Here is a 15,617-nt window from a genome sequence, read left to right as displayed (position 1 = left end):
AGCATGCTTTTAGCATTTTTAGAGAATATTATACAACTATGTATTTTATCATGGAAAATGTATTAATAATTTCTTCTCAAATGGTGGATTAGAAAAGCCAACCAGGTGTGAATATAAAAAGATATCTTTCAGTCAAGTCTGTCATTTGTATCACAAACAAGCTATATAACAGCAGTAATAAATATCTCATCTATTTTCAACTTGGTTTCCTCATTTTAAAAAAATCAGAGGATTGGACTAGGTAACTCTGGTCACTTTTAGCCTTAAAATCATAGTTTTAAAATTATATCCCTCCAAAATTAGGAAAAGGGAAAAATGACAAAGTTTCTTCAAACTTTTTGAGAAGGAATATATTTGAAGTACTTTAAAATGGTAATATGTCATTTCATATAATAGAGTTCTTTGTAAGGACAAGGGTGAGTTATTGTAAGAAATCTTGATCATTTTGCTTTTATAACTTAGTATGGGTCAAGAATGAAGAAGTAGCAAAGCATACAAGTCAATGAAAAGACAGCGAGTCACTAATAGCAGCTTATAGGTGATACCAACATAGACGCCTTCCACCTGACTGCACAATTCCCCTTACTATACCAGTCATAAGAGGGGGGGGGATATGAAACCCTAAAATTTTATAAATTTGTATGTACAGAAGGCAAAAAATTTTTAAGGAAAGTACAATTTTAGAGACAGTTGATACTAATGCATGTAGTGAAGTACTTAAGAAAAGTTGTAATAAAATTCTAAAAGAATTCAAAAAGCTAAAAAGAAAAAAAAGCTTATGAACCACATTCTCTCCAACAGATGTTTCACATTATAGATACTTGACTGATTTACTCATTTAAAGAAAACACTTTAAAAAAAAAACCACTTTTATGGCTTTTAATATTGATTGGTAATGCAATAAAGTGTACATCCTCAAGTCTTTAAAGTAATAAAAATAGGTTGTTAAAAGAGGGTATAATATCTTAGGGATCAATAATATGAAATTGAAAAGTTACTAAAAGAAAATAGTATCGTGTAAATATGTTTACTACATTTTTCAAGCCTTATTTGACATTTTGAGTTAGAAAATAAAATACATTGACTCCGAGGTTGATCTTGTGTGCCACTGTGATGTTAGGAATGTTAATAATTGTATACACCTACCTTCAACCAAGTTCCTCCCACACCACCTCCAAAAAATGGTCTGTGGTGCAACCACTTCAGAAGTTAACTATTATTGGTTGCATATTAAATCCGATGCATGGAATGTGGGAGAGATAGATAGTATGCTCTAATGGTGAAAAGCACGTTGAGCTGCTGAGGTTAATATGACAGGTCCGCCACTTTCTCCACAATTTTGAACAAGTTACTTCACTTGTTTTTGTCACAATTTTCTCATCTGTAAAACTGGAATCATCATCATAGACATATCAAAAGGTTCTTGTGAAAATAAACATGATTTAATATATGTGAACTAATTTAACAGTAATCAGCACATAACTATGACTGAATAATTACTAGTTCTTACAACATGAAATTGAGGAAACTATTGAGAAACTATCGGATGCCATTTCTGCAAGTCCCGAGTCAAGCTCTGGTTGGCAAAGATGGTCCATGATGTCATATAAAGGGTCAGTTTCTAAGCATAAACTCAGCAACATAGATGCGTTCCACCTGACTGCACAATTCCCCTTGCTACATCTCCACCACTTTGGACTTGTTCTAAAATCTCAAGCATAAGAGAGGATCTGAAACTCTAAAACTTGAAGAACTCCTGTATATAGAAGGGAAAACTTTGTTAAGGAGAGTACAATTTTGGTGACTCCTTCATTTAAGAAAATTAAGTAGGTGACTAGTTTAGTGTTCCCATCTGATAAGAAATGCCTATCTACTTACTATTGATTACATGTTTTATGATGGAGAGAGAATCATTAATTAACTATACTTGGTAGACACCAATGTTGGAATATTATCAGGCAAAAAAAGTGTAGCTATTTAGTAATTATTTACCCTTTAATTACTTATCATTAGTCTATAGTGTTATATCCGAATCTGAAGAAGCAGCAGCAAATAAAGGGGAGTCATGAAAGCAAATGAATAATGAGTATGGAGAGTTCAATAAGGTTCGGTAACAGGCCTCATTACCTCAACACTAGTTTTATCCATACTGGTTATTTGTATTAAATGTCAATTTACTTTTTTAACATATATATGTAATTACTGACAGACACTGTTTTAATGTACTTTGTAGCTATCAAGTAATTTAATTCCTAATCAATCCCATATGCTAGGTGCTATTGTTATTCTCATATTTACATACGAAGCAGCTAAGGCATGAAAAGCCTGTGACACGCCTAGGCTTTTACAGCCTAAGTGGAGGAACTGGGGCTTGAACAGTGGGACCTGGTCCCAGTGTCCAGGCCCTTTGCTGCCACATTATTCTGCTCGGTAGGAGGATTTGCTTCTCATTATTCATCCACAATTATTTAAATTATCTGCTTTATAAAATAGGGACATAGAATTGGTCAAGTTAAAGTCTGTACTTTAACCAGTCTTCAATTTGGCCTAGACACCCAGTTACCAACTCTACCCATTCAAACCGTCATCGTCATCGTCATCATTTTTCATAGTACCTTAAGTGTATTTCACTTGGTCACATTGAAGTAAGAGTTTTCAAACATTCACTAGCTGCCAGGCATTACTGAAATTATTTTGACATACATCTTCACCACTTTGGACTTTTTCTAAAATCACAGAGGAAATTCAAATAGAGAAGCAACTCTGCAACTCAACCCAAAGAGCTGCTGGTTCCAAAGACACTTAAGCCAGATGTTGAAATGCATTATATGATTATGTAAAACAAAACTGGCTCCCTCTCGTGCTCAATTTGATAGGCTTGAAATAAAATTGACACCACCACCCACCTGAACAATAGGTAATAAGAGATGAAAGTTATTTTCCCTCATGCAGGAGTCGTCTTGACATGGAAAAGTTGATATCGATAAGAAAGCCTCAGTGACATTAATCTAGAATATAAACCAGTTACTTAAGAACTGTCCCTCTGTTTGATTTCATTTTTAATTAATTAAACTATTGAATGTTGATAATTGATTACATAGTAGTTACCAATCTTAATATGACTCAAAATACACAAAAGCCATTAGAAGTATCAATATTAAGACTATAGGAAGGCATAAGAGTAGAAACATTTGGAGTTACACTAATTAGGTAATTCATTGACTGAAATATTTTTCATTTCTTCCTAGAGATTCTTACATGTCTTACTTATTTCAAAGATAGTTATCAGGATATTAATATAACCCACAAATTGAGAATAAATTTAATTATACAAGTAAAGCTATTTTTTTAATCATGTTGGCTGGATATGCCTATGCAGAGGAAAATTACTGAACGTTTAAGATAATATTTAATTTATTATCAGCAAACGACTTTATAGAATCAAATGTGATTGAGATTTTCCCTCTACTCCATCCTTGCCCCTCCATCCCAATTAAGATATTAAGCATTGTCAGTTTTATCAGTTAAGCAAATATGATTTCAGTTGAATGGGGCTGATTATTAATAAAAAGGTCAATGAATTTTAACTTTATATAAGCTGTTGAGAAAATAGTCTACTGACAATTAACTTCAAGTGGATTACTGTACAAAACATTGTTTAGAAAGGTCACAGAAATAACAAGAAATACAAGTGGCTATAAAGAAAATCTGAACACTAACCTCTCAACAGGCATCTTTATTGCCTCTCTTACCCTGACACTCCCACTCCATCCATCCTGTATAGTAGGTTCAACTTATTATATTATTACTTTTAAAGTATCACTTTCATTATATCACTCTCAGTTTTGGAATTATAAACTAATTCTTGACTATAAATATAGATGACAGTATAAATAAACAGGTATCTACCTCCTAGTTGAAGAAAAAATATTTACTGACAAAATGCAAGCCCCAATATAAGCTTGTTGACAGAAGAAATATTTATTCTTCTGAATTTGGAATATGACATCCCATGTAGATTTATACACTGACTATATGTGCATGCATTCACAGTTAATATACAGAATTTCTTTATACATTTATATTAATAAGAATACATCATATTGTATGTATTAACATTTTACACATACAACATATCATTTGTTTAATATTTTGTTTTTGAGGATTATCCATGCTAATGTATGTATCTTTAGTTCATTTTAAATAAAAATTTATTCAATGGAATCCCACATAGAATTTATTCATTTTCTTATTGCTAAATATATGATATATAATTATTACAACACTATAATGAAATTTTCTTGTGCAGCTCTCAATGTGCACACTCATGAGAGTTTCTCTGGGAAATATGCCTGGGAGTAGAACTCCTGATCTTAAAATAGAAGCTTATTTGTTTCCTAGATATTGCCAAATCTTTCCAAAGTTTTATATGAACTTACACTTCTACCAGCGGTGCATGGAAGTTTCCATTTTTCCATGTCCTCTCTAAAACTTGAAGATGTGGGCTTTTATATTTTTGACAATTGTTATTTCTGAAATATAAACTCATTCTGCTTTACATTTCACATTTTGAATCTGAGGACTATGGAGCTTAAGAGGCATTATGGACTATTAGCATTTATAAGATTCAGTCCATGCTCCTGATTCCAAGACTGAAAACCTTTCATTAGCTGGTCCTACATTGCTAAGTTTTTTTTTTTCTATGCCAGGGGGTCTTGGCACAGGTCCTGGACCAGCAGCATCAGCATCCCTTGGGAATGTCTTCAAAATACAGATGTGGGGGACCCACCCTGGCCTTCTAAATCAGAAACTCTGGGTAGCTAGCCCAGCAGTGTCTGTTTAAACAAGCCGACTTTGATGCACACTAGGATCTGGGACCCACTGATCTTGCCACGGTAATGTCTCCTCCTTCTTGATACATTTCCCACCCCACTCTGCTCCTAATCATGACCACGTGAATGCTAAATCAAAGTTGTTCCTTGGGATGAAAGTCTGCACTTGTTTTACTTCTTTACATGCCCCATCAATTTGAAAGGAACACCTTGCTCAACACAGAAACCTTTGAGCTCATCCTGTAATACAGTAAACTTGATCAATATCCCTGTCATATCAAGTTATTTACATCCCCCAAATGTAACAAGTTCACCCTTGTGGAACTTCTAAGTTTTTGTGAAATTCTCGGCTTCTTACACTCCAGGAGAAATCCTACCATCTCACAAAAATCTCCTTGGAGAGACTATGCAGAAGAAGTGTTCATTTTCTTCTTCGTGCTACCGATATTCCTCATATACACTACCACTTTGCAAGCATTTACCCAGGTCAGCCACACTATTTGTTTTCATGTCTCTCTTCCCATCTGGACTGCAACTCTTGTGTCTTGGTATCTCCATCACTTAATTCATTCCAATGATTCAATTTGCATGTGTTCAGAGGGTGACAATACATTCCATTTAACATTTCTTGAGTGTGTTTATGGATCTGATTCTCTTCTAAGTACAAGGGAGATACAAAAAGAATTAAAACATTAGTCCAACTGTGAGTTGCTTGGAGGATTTATCCCTCAGACAAGTCTTCCTTGAAATTTCTTATAATGATCATTTTTTTATTGCATACCTATTTTGGAGTTTATAATTTAGTGAAGTTAGTTTACTGTCACAACATGAAATGCTGTATCTTGGTTGTTTCATATATGTTCAGTCTATTTCGTCCAAACTGACTAACACTATCTAAAAATAAAATGTGTGCTTCAATTTACTCGAACATCTCCCTACAAGGTCTAGCATAGTTCTGGACCCAACTGCTGGTTTTGCTTTGATTTTTATGAGGTATGCCTCCATTGTGAAGGAAAAGAAAAAGGAATTATATTAAATTTTCTTTTGATATAATCGAAGAGTGAAGACGTACTTCTTACAATTTATTTGATAAATCTTAGGCAGTTTCATATTATGCAATATGACATTTGGAAATAAAGAGCAACATAACTTTGTTACTATTATCTGCCATTATAAACTGTAATTTGACTCATACAAGCTGTTTTTTATATTTTCTAGGATTGAAAGAAGAAAATCATTTTTTCACATTAGATTTTTTTCCACAGTCTCTACTATAAAAGAGGTACAATTTTCTCTAAATTTCATACTTTTTTTTTTGTGCCTACCTCACTACGTTTATTGGTTGATCATTGCTACCTGGAGGATTACACTGAGAAGGATTCTGAGATCTCATTCTCAGCTCAGCAGAAAACAGGGCTTCGTGGACGAGTCACGATTGCCACGGACAGGAGGGGAGAACATGGGGAAGTGCGTGTTCTTCTTCCAAACAGGGCATCTACTGGGATAGGCTCAGGCAGGGATTCAAGGACATCCACTCAGCACCCTCCCCAGAACCTGCCTGTTGACCCTTCCCTTCCTTTGGGAAAGCTATCCTTGCCATTTACCCTTGGATGCAAGAATATCTTACTAGGTATCTCCATAAAAACACATAGTGGCTTTTTTTCCTTATTATAAAATTAATGCCTGTTTATTCCAGATAATTTAAAAATATAGATAAGCATTAAAAAAAAAGACCTAAACTCTGCCAGTCAGAGATAACAACCATGAACATTTTGGTGGACACTTTTACAGTTTATTTTCTCTATGATTAAGAATGCATACATTGGGAGCATATACATGCATATAGCTTTAAAATGGAAATGGAATTCTGTATGATTATATATGATAAGATTATCTGTACTGCTTCTTGACTACTTAGCTGGTTTTGACTTGCACTCTAGGCTGTGCCAACAATGTCTGATAAAAGTATAATGTCTTATGATTAACATAGTAGTTTTCACTTTGGATCGGTATTTTGCTTTTATTGTTATACCCCTTAGTAAACCAGTTCTTGGGAAGTGTTGGCTGAGTGGCTCATTGAATAGATAGACGGCATAATCATTCATTCTTCGTACTAACCCAATTTTTTCCTTATTTTACAGATAAGAGCACAGAAGCTTTGCCAAATTAGGAAGCTTAGATAACATCACACTGAAAGCACCTGACCAAGCTATTACTGTTCTTGGTCTTCTGACTCTAAATACCCTGTTTGAACTACTGCTGTCTTACTATCGCCTGTGTAAACTGAGATGAGAGGTGAAAGATGAGATGCAGCAAAAGAAACTGTATCTGGAGGGTTCTTTTGAAAGCTGAGAAATGGCTTCTGGTCTGGGTTTATGTAATGCAGTTGCATTAAATGCATGGGGATGATTCGTGGTCTACCTGTTAATGGTCGAGAATATCAGGGGATTCACAATGAGAAGAAAATTAAGCAGAAATATTGCATTACAGTGCCTCATTCCAAATGGGTTTCTGGAAAACGATTTGTAGCAAGCAAATGGAACCGGGGAGATAAGCCCCTAACTGCAGCATATAGCAGGAGCAGTTGTGCTCATTTAGGCATGTGGCAGGATGGTTACACCTGCAGGCTTCCCAGCAGGTTGTGGGGAATGCGACACCCTGCATTACCAGCTTGAGATTGCACATTTGAATTTGCTCCATTAAAAAGTGAATCCCTGTCACTTTTCAAACCTTAGAAGCTTCACAGTTCCTTTACAACAGCATGTTTGAAGCTCAAAAAACATTCAAAGAACTGCTGCAAATCAGGAAGTGCGCTTTAAAGTTTTAATCTGTAGTTTGCAAAGGTTTGTTTGAAACAGTGAGAGTGAAGGTGATTTCCCAGCATCACGTCTATGGAGTCAGTGCAGTATAGCGTATTTCGGCAAAAGTGAAGTCAGCATGGTACCTGTTTTCCAGACAATATAATATGCTTTCAAAGTGATTAAAAAAAAAAAACCCATTGAATCCAAATGGTCAAAAGGAAAGGAGAGAATGAAAGATCTGAGTTGTGGAAACAGTGGGAGGCTGTAAGGTGGTGAGTGCTTCTTTAAAAAGGCTGCTGTTAAAAGTTTCTATAGTGGGTGAAATGTGAGGCCAAAACAAAGTAGAACCAGATCCTCCTATTAAGTCAAGTACAGGGAAGGGAAGACTGATGCGCTTGCTCCCATGTGCCAAGAATCCAGTGTTTTATCTTGTAAAGTTATTATCACAGGAAGACACTGAAATCATTATAATGAGATTTTTACTATGAGATCTGTTTTCCTTCTTTTTAAATGTAGTTTAAACTACAAGTAAATGATAAGGTTAACTACATGCAATATACACCCTAGTTAACTGTGAGAGGATTTATTCATATAACAGGCGCTCAGATTAATTTTTTACTACAGGTAATAGAATGGCTTTAAGGATAGAAATAAGTATTTGTTTTGTACTCTGTACCGTCATTTGTTCTCTGTCATAGGCTTGGGAGGGACCTCTAGACATTATTAGGCCATCATTTCTGGTGGAGGAGGACAGATTTTTCACAATACCAGTCTGCAAGGCATCTGTCAACAACCTCCAGGAAAGGTGATCTCCAAGCCTCCCTTGGAAACCTGTTACAGTACCAGTGCTCCTAATCCCACATCAGTGCACTGTCACATGTCTCCTGTCCACAGATCCATATACCAGGAGTGTTCCATCAATATTAATAGCAATGATCAGGAACATCCTAAATCTGGCCAGATAGAATTTAAAGTCATCTCCGGACAACTGGCAGCTTAACAGCATCCTTGGTATAATAACCCCTTATATATGTAGGACCTCTAGTTGTCCTTTGCAAAGGATATACAATGTGATGCTCAACTCTGGATGCGAAGATGATGTGGAGCATCTAAGAGCAATATAGCAGGTATTAGACTTGGTTTTAATGATTATGGTCGTGCTCTCATCCATCATAATCTGTGTTGTGACTAATAGTCTAAAGTGTAGAGATAACTAGTTGGAGTTCAGGTACAGCCTTTCTCTTTGAAAGTGATTTCATCTTTAATGGGCATGGTGGCCATTCAACTACCCAAGTTGAATAGACAAACAGATGTAGGAGCAAAGTAGCTCCACATTTTATTTTCAGCCAGTGTTAACAATTAGAATAGGCATTTAGGCAGCAAGATGTGGAAGAAAAACTAAAGTCATGGTTTGAAGCTCTTGTAGTTTCTGCTCCTGACTATGTGTTGATGCTATTTGTAGCACATCAGAGAGAATTAAGCTTCCTAGGCCTGGTACTAGATGAGAAGGAGACACTTACCTAAGTATGTCTGCACTGAGCACCAGAACTTCAACTCTATTCATCAGGATGTATTCACTCAGCCCTTGCATGTGCCTATATCTAGTCTTTTCTTTTTTAATGTGACGGTTTATGAAGGCGACGGAAGTGTCTTTTGAGAGTGACTGAACTTGATATTTGGAATTAAAGTGTAATTGTGATAGACCATAAAGGATACACAGAGGGATTATGGTATCCGTCTTACTTCCATCAGATAAAAAACTATTGATAATTCTTTCTGTGAACTTTGCGATTTTCTTATTAATGAACACAAAATGATCCTCTATAGCGGATCCCACATTATCTTGTCCCAAACTACCTTGTTTGGAGATGTGTTTATTATTTCGGACTCTTTTGTTAATTACTGAAATGTTTTCTGCATTCTCTCATGCAGTCTTTGTTCCTGAATGTTTTTCAGTTGATTTCTACAGTAGACTTTTCTTCCTAATGTGCTCTCCAAAATATCAATCTTCCTTTTTGCTTGCTAATAGAAATGGCAAAATTTTGTGGGAGCTCATTGTTTCTCCTTTTAAACTGAGCTTGACCTTTCTGTAAAGTATTTGCATTTTTCTTCCCTCTGTATTGTTAGGCACTGTGGCAACGATTAGGGATGTTTTAAAGCTGTCTTTTTGGAAAAGATCATGTTCTTATGGTAGTATAAGATGAAAATAGCTTCCACAATTGTATAAATATTAACCCAAATTCTGTACCCATTAAGAGTTCTTCACCACACCTGTACCAGGAGTACGTTTGATGTCCTGTGCACCTAGAGAGTATTAAATAAATGCTAGTCTGTTTTTTTGGTAAATGTAAGTAATCTCTCAAGGTCTGGATTTTTTATTTGTTTCTGGCAGCAATTTTATTAGGTTCATTATCATGTGAGAGAATGCGGCACACAAAATCTGTGTCATAGGAACCCAAGAACTCTTATTAGAATAATTCATGTTTCCTGGAATTGGTAACCATGGTCCTGCACATTGCAACAGGCTGTTACTAACCAATAAACTCAATTATACTTCCATCTCCACATGACCATCCCCATTTTCATACAACATTGCACCCAAGGAAAGTAGTTTGGGAATATCCATTGACAAGAAAATCATTAATAAAGCATGCTATGTAAAGACAACTGAATATTACACAACCACAAAGACAAACAAGTAGAACAAAAATACCCAATATAGATGTATCTTGGGTACACAATTTTTCGGAAAGTATCCAGAGACTATGTTTAGCATTATATTATTTTTACTAACCAGAAAGATAGAAGAATAGGATTGAGGAGGAGCACATGGACAGATTTTTAATACTGAAAATGTTCTAGCACAAGCATTGGGAAGGAGGTTACAAGAATATATTATACTGTTATGCATATACTCTCCCTGTATATGAAATATTCATTTTATTTGTATACAAAATTATATCAATAAAATAAAATAAGAATATAAGTAGAAAAAAGAATAAGAAGTGTTTCTCCAATAATTCTTACAGGAAAACTCTCTATCAGGGTACTAATTTGATAATACCCAATGTCCCATCTACAGAATTAAAATTGGTACTTAAGAGTGGACACCAGGATAATTCCAAATAATGACCACAGTATTAGTAGGGTTCTCTCAGTACCAGGTAGTCCTATCTTTCAATTTTTCTCAAGTGCTATTTTAATAACTCTGAAATTATAAAGGGTAATACATATAATGAGCACCATGCACGTTACATCAGTCAGCTGCACAATATTGCTGTATAACAAAGCACTGCAGAATCCAGTGGCTTCAAAAAGCAATAGCTTATGTCTAACCCATACACAAAGTAAATTCGAAATGGATGAAAGACCTGAATGTAAGTCATGAAACCATAAAACTCCTAGAAAAAAATATAGGCAAAAATCTCTTGGACATAAACATGAGCAACTTCTTCATGAACATATCTCCCCTGGCAAGGGAAAAAAAAGCAAAAATGAACAAATGGGACTATATCAAGCTGAAAAGATTCTGTACAGCAAAGGATACCATCAATAGAACAAAAAGGTACCCTACAGTATGGGAGAATATATTCATAAATGACAGATCCGATAAAGGGTTGACATCCAAAATATATAAAGAGCTCACGCACCTCAACAAACAAAAAGTGAACAATCCAATTAAAAAACTGGGCAGAGGAGCTGAACAGACAGTTCTCCAAAGAAGAAATTCAGATGGCCAACAGACACATGAAAAGATGCTCCACATCGCTAGTCATCAGAGAAATGCAAATTAAAACCACAATGAGATATCACCTCACACCAGTAAGGATCGCCACCATCCAAAAGACAAACAACAACAAATGTTGGTGAGGTTGTGGGGAAAGGGGAACCCTCCTACACTGCTGATGGGAATGTAAATTAGTTCAACCATTATGGAGAGCAATATAGAGGTTCCTCAAAAAGCTCAAAATAGAAATACCATTTGACCCAGGAATTCCACTTCTAGGAATTTACTCTAAGAATGCAGCAGCCCAGTTTGAGAAAGACAGATGCACCCCTATGTTTATCGCAGCACTATTTACAATAGCCAAGAAATGGAAGCAACCAAAATGTCCATCAGTAGATGAATGGATAAAGAAGATGTGGTACATATACACAATGGAATATTATTCAGCCATAAGAAGAAAACAAATCCTACCATTTACAACAACATGAATGGAGCTAGAGGGTGTTATGCTCAGTGAAAAAGGTGGAGAAAGACAAGTATAAGATGATTTCACTCATCTGTGGAGTACAAGAACAAAGAAAAAACTGAAGGAACAAAACAGCAGCAGAATCACAGAACCCAAGAATGGACTAACAGTTACCAAAGGGAAAGGGACTGGGGAGGATGGGTGGGAAGGGAGGGATAAGGGAAGGAGGGGGAAAGAAAGGGGGCCTTATGATTACCATGTATAATGTGGGGGAAAGGGGAGGGCTGTGCAGCACAGAGAAGACAAGTAGTGATTCTACAGCATCTTACTTCGCTGATGGACAGTGACTGTAATGGGGTATGTCAGGGGGACTTGGTGATGGGGGCAGTCTAGTTAACATAATATTCCTCATGTAATTATAGATTAATGATTCCAAGATAAAAAATAAATAAAAAAAGCAATTATTCTCATCCTCAGAGGTCAACTGGGAACACTCTGCCTCTGGCTGCAGTTCTGTGTGGTTGGTTGGGGGACTCTGCCCCATGGCGTAGGGTGGGAGAGGGCCCTCACTGAATGGGTACTGGAGTATACTCTCCTGGCAACAGTAGATGTGCAAGAAGACAAGCCACACCGAGCAAGAAAGTTTAAGCCTCTGTTGTATCACATCTGCTAACATTAGCCAAACAAATCACATGATGAAGTTCAAAGTCAAAAGATGGGAAGGTGACCTTGAATGTGGATTTACAAGACTACTACAGAGGAATGTAAAATCAAAACCAATAATTCAACCTATCACACAAGTTTATTAAGTCAAATAAGTTGTGTATTGTACTAGGTATTTCCCCTGCTCAGATCCATTATTCTCCTCTCTCTGATATGCTCTGTGCCCAAGGTGCTGAATTCTAAGGAATACTTGTATGTACTGGGCTTATCTGCTGGCTTATTAGCTTCATGGAACTGGCCAAGAGGAACGACTATGGCATATGGGAGAAAAAACTTGGGACATTGCGTCCCTGATTTTATAGCGCATCATAGGCAATAGGTCTGTCCTTTGGCTGGCGTTCCCTTCATTAGCTGTGCCTGTATTGTTTTAGTTGCCACCGCGGATGGCAGCAACTGCCACCATTGTCGCTGGTCTCTGGGTATCTCATCGTTCTTTGTTTATTTCCTTAACTGAAACGCACACTGATTTAGATAGTTCTCTCTCACAGTCTTTTCATTTTAACCATCTGAAGTAAATTTTTTTTTCTGCTAGGATTCTAACTGCTACATATATATAATTAATTTCAGTATGTATAGCACAGATCCTTCTCAATTACCAATCACAAATGCTTCTCAAAATGATGTGGTGACTTTTGCTAAAGATAAAGAATCAGGCAGAGTAAAATTTTTTTTTATCATGCTATAAGCTGACCGTTTTTATAACTGTTTGACTACAACACAGGTTTTAGCTATTTGGCTAGAAATCTCAGATTCCATACCATTTGCTCAGTATGATACATGACACACTTTTTAAAGTGTAAGATGATTCTCTACTTCAGTTATATTGCATTCTGTACATTTATTCTGGGTTCCCTCTCCTAAATTCTCTTTTGTGGGGAGGTTACTCTTTTTTTTTCCTTAAGGCTGAATTTGGCTACCTGCTCTTATCTTTGTTAATACAACTCTTTGATTTAACTATGAATATGACCACATATCCCAACATTTTCAGCTGCAACTAGTGACCACTCCAATCTTCCCTAAAGCCAGTAACATCACAGGATGTTATGTCTCAGGGTCTTCTCTGGCTTGATACAGACTTAACTCACCCACTTGTATATATAGCTTAGTGCCCAGCACCCACACCACAGTAACAGCTCCATCTTTCATAGGTCCTATAAAAATTGTGTTTCTTTTTTTTAAATTAAATCCTACTATGAGGAACCCCTTGGGTCTCTTTTCTCACCACATCTCTGTTTGAAAGAGCAGTTTTCTGACAGAACACAATACAATCTTTCCCTAGGAAAAAAAATTCTAATTTCTCTTTTCAACTATTCATCTTTGCTACTTTCATGATTAGAGATATAAGTTGAAACGTGGGTCTACTGAGGTTGAGTGTTAGTTGGGTATATTGAGAAAAGCATGAGAAAGATGGGAAATTAAATTTTAAAGAGATAATTAAATCAAAGCATAAAGCATATAGGAGAGAAGTTACCATAGCAGAAACGTAATTCAGTTATTAAACAGAGAACTACAAGCCCAGGACAAAAAAATGGTAAAAACCATGTACCATACTCAAAACATGAAGCCTGGGCCATATGACTACACTGGATTTGTATGACTCCTATATAGGAATGAATTTCAAGGCTTGGAGATAAAACAACCCTATTTCTATGATAAGCAAGAGGATTAAGAAAAATATATCAGCATTCACCATGTTTGAAAGTGTAAGGAGAACCAGAAAGAAGCCTGGTGTCTTAAACTATATTACAAGAGGATTTTTTTTTTAACTGGAAGGTTAAAAATGACCTGAACAAAAGTGAACAATTTTTGTGTGAATTTGAGTGCTGCTATATTCCACAGACACAATGCAGTCTGCATATATTTTACATCCCAATTTGCATTCAAAGCATTGTTTTCTTTACAACAGCTGCCTGCAAGCCTTGTGAGGCGGTGGGTACCAACTGGTATCACAAAAGTAACAAGCAAATGCCCATTATCAACATCTTCCTCAACAATGACTATTAAAGAAAGTTCCCCAGGAGTTCTGCATTCACAGTCCAGGAAGAAGAAAGACTTCCTGATATTTTTAGTTGGTAGTTGCAGGAATTTATCTTTAGACATGTGTTTTCAACGTTGGGATTCAAAGACATGCTGTTTTCAGTCTGGCCTGCAAAGATCATTGAAGCACAGCTTATAATCAATTTCCATTGAGCAATAAAACGCCCTAGTTACTATTTTGGAGTTTAGTTGCTTCTGTCTGGTTGCTATGACTTGTTGTTCCAAGCGCATTTTCTCATTCCTGCACATTCAGTCCAATCCCCAGGGTTATTGTCTAAATTCTATTTTGTCAGCTTATTCAATCCCAGTCTATCTCCTGATTCAATTCTTCTTTAAAATCTTGTCTATTTCCAAACTATGTGGTTTCATAATTCTTTTCTATTCTTTTCTTGCTTTTACACATTAATGGTTTTGCCATGCTGCGGCTCTTTCTTCTTCACAGGGTCTGGTTGGTGAAAAATCCTGTAAAAAAAGATTGCTCTTCTCCTGCTGTTTTCAGTTTTATTAAAATCAGTATTATTTGTATCTCAGGTTTATTTCTAAGTTTATAAGATTCTGTAGCTATTTGTCTTATATATGTGTTTTGTTTACATATATATATGACTATATATGTGCATATATGAAATGTGTATATAAATGTATATATATATAAAATATGTGTGTGGATATATATACATATGGAAGCCACTGTTTTACTAGCAACAGTAAATGGAAAAAGATCCTGATTTTACTATCCAAATCCATTTCGTAGTTATTTATCTTAAATGGAAAATTTCTAGGTCCTTGTGTTTTCTAATTTGTGAACTCAACCAATTTCCTACTGCTCTCAGAATTTCGTGACAGTGGCAATAGCACTGCTTAAGGAATGGAACTCTTCTTAGGTTTTTTTTGCACTGTAGATTGTTAGAAGTTCACGAACTTCGCTTTCCTCTCTTTTACTGTGACATAGAAGACTACACATTCAGTAAAATAATTTGTCCTCAGGGTGCATGTGTGAGTTTTATGGAACCTACTGTCTAGAACCCATCCAT

The 15,617-nt window shown here is 36.0% G+C and overlaps 1 long non-coding RNA gene across 1 annotated transcript; it reads left to right on the top strand.

Annotated features, from left to right (window-relative positions):
* The first annotated feature begins 4,666 nt into the window (after positions 1-4,666).
* Positions 4,667-8,012, top strand: LOC118914803 (uncharacterized). The gene is made up of 3 exons (XR_005025765.2): positions 4,667-4,895; positions 6,051-6,114; positions 6,974-8,012. It is a non-coding gene; the product is annotated as an uncharacterized LOC118914803 (long non-coding RNA).
* The last annotated feature ends 7,605 nt before the right edge of the window (positions 8,013-15,617 follow it).

The sequence above is a fragment of the Manis pentadactyla genome, chromosome 10 (assembly GCF_030020395.1).
Source record: "Manis pentadactyla isolate mManPen7 chromosome 10, mManPen7.hap1, whole genome shotgun sequence".
Taxonomy (NCBI): Eukaryota; Metazoa; Chordata; class Mammalia; order Pholidota; family Manidae; genus Manis; species Manis pentadactyla.
This window is presented reverse-complemented; position numbering and strand designations above follow the sequence as displayed.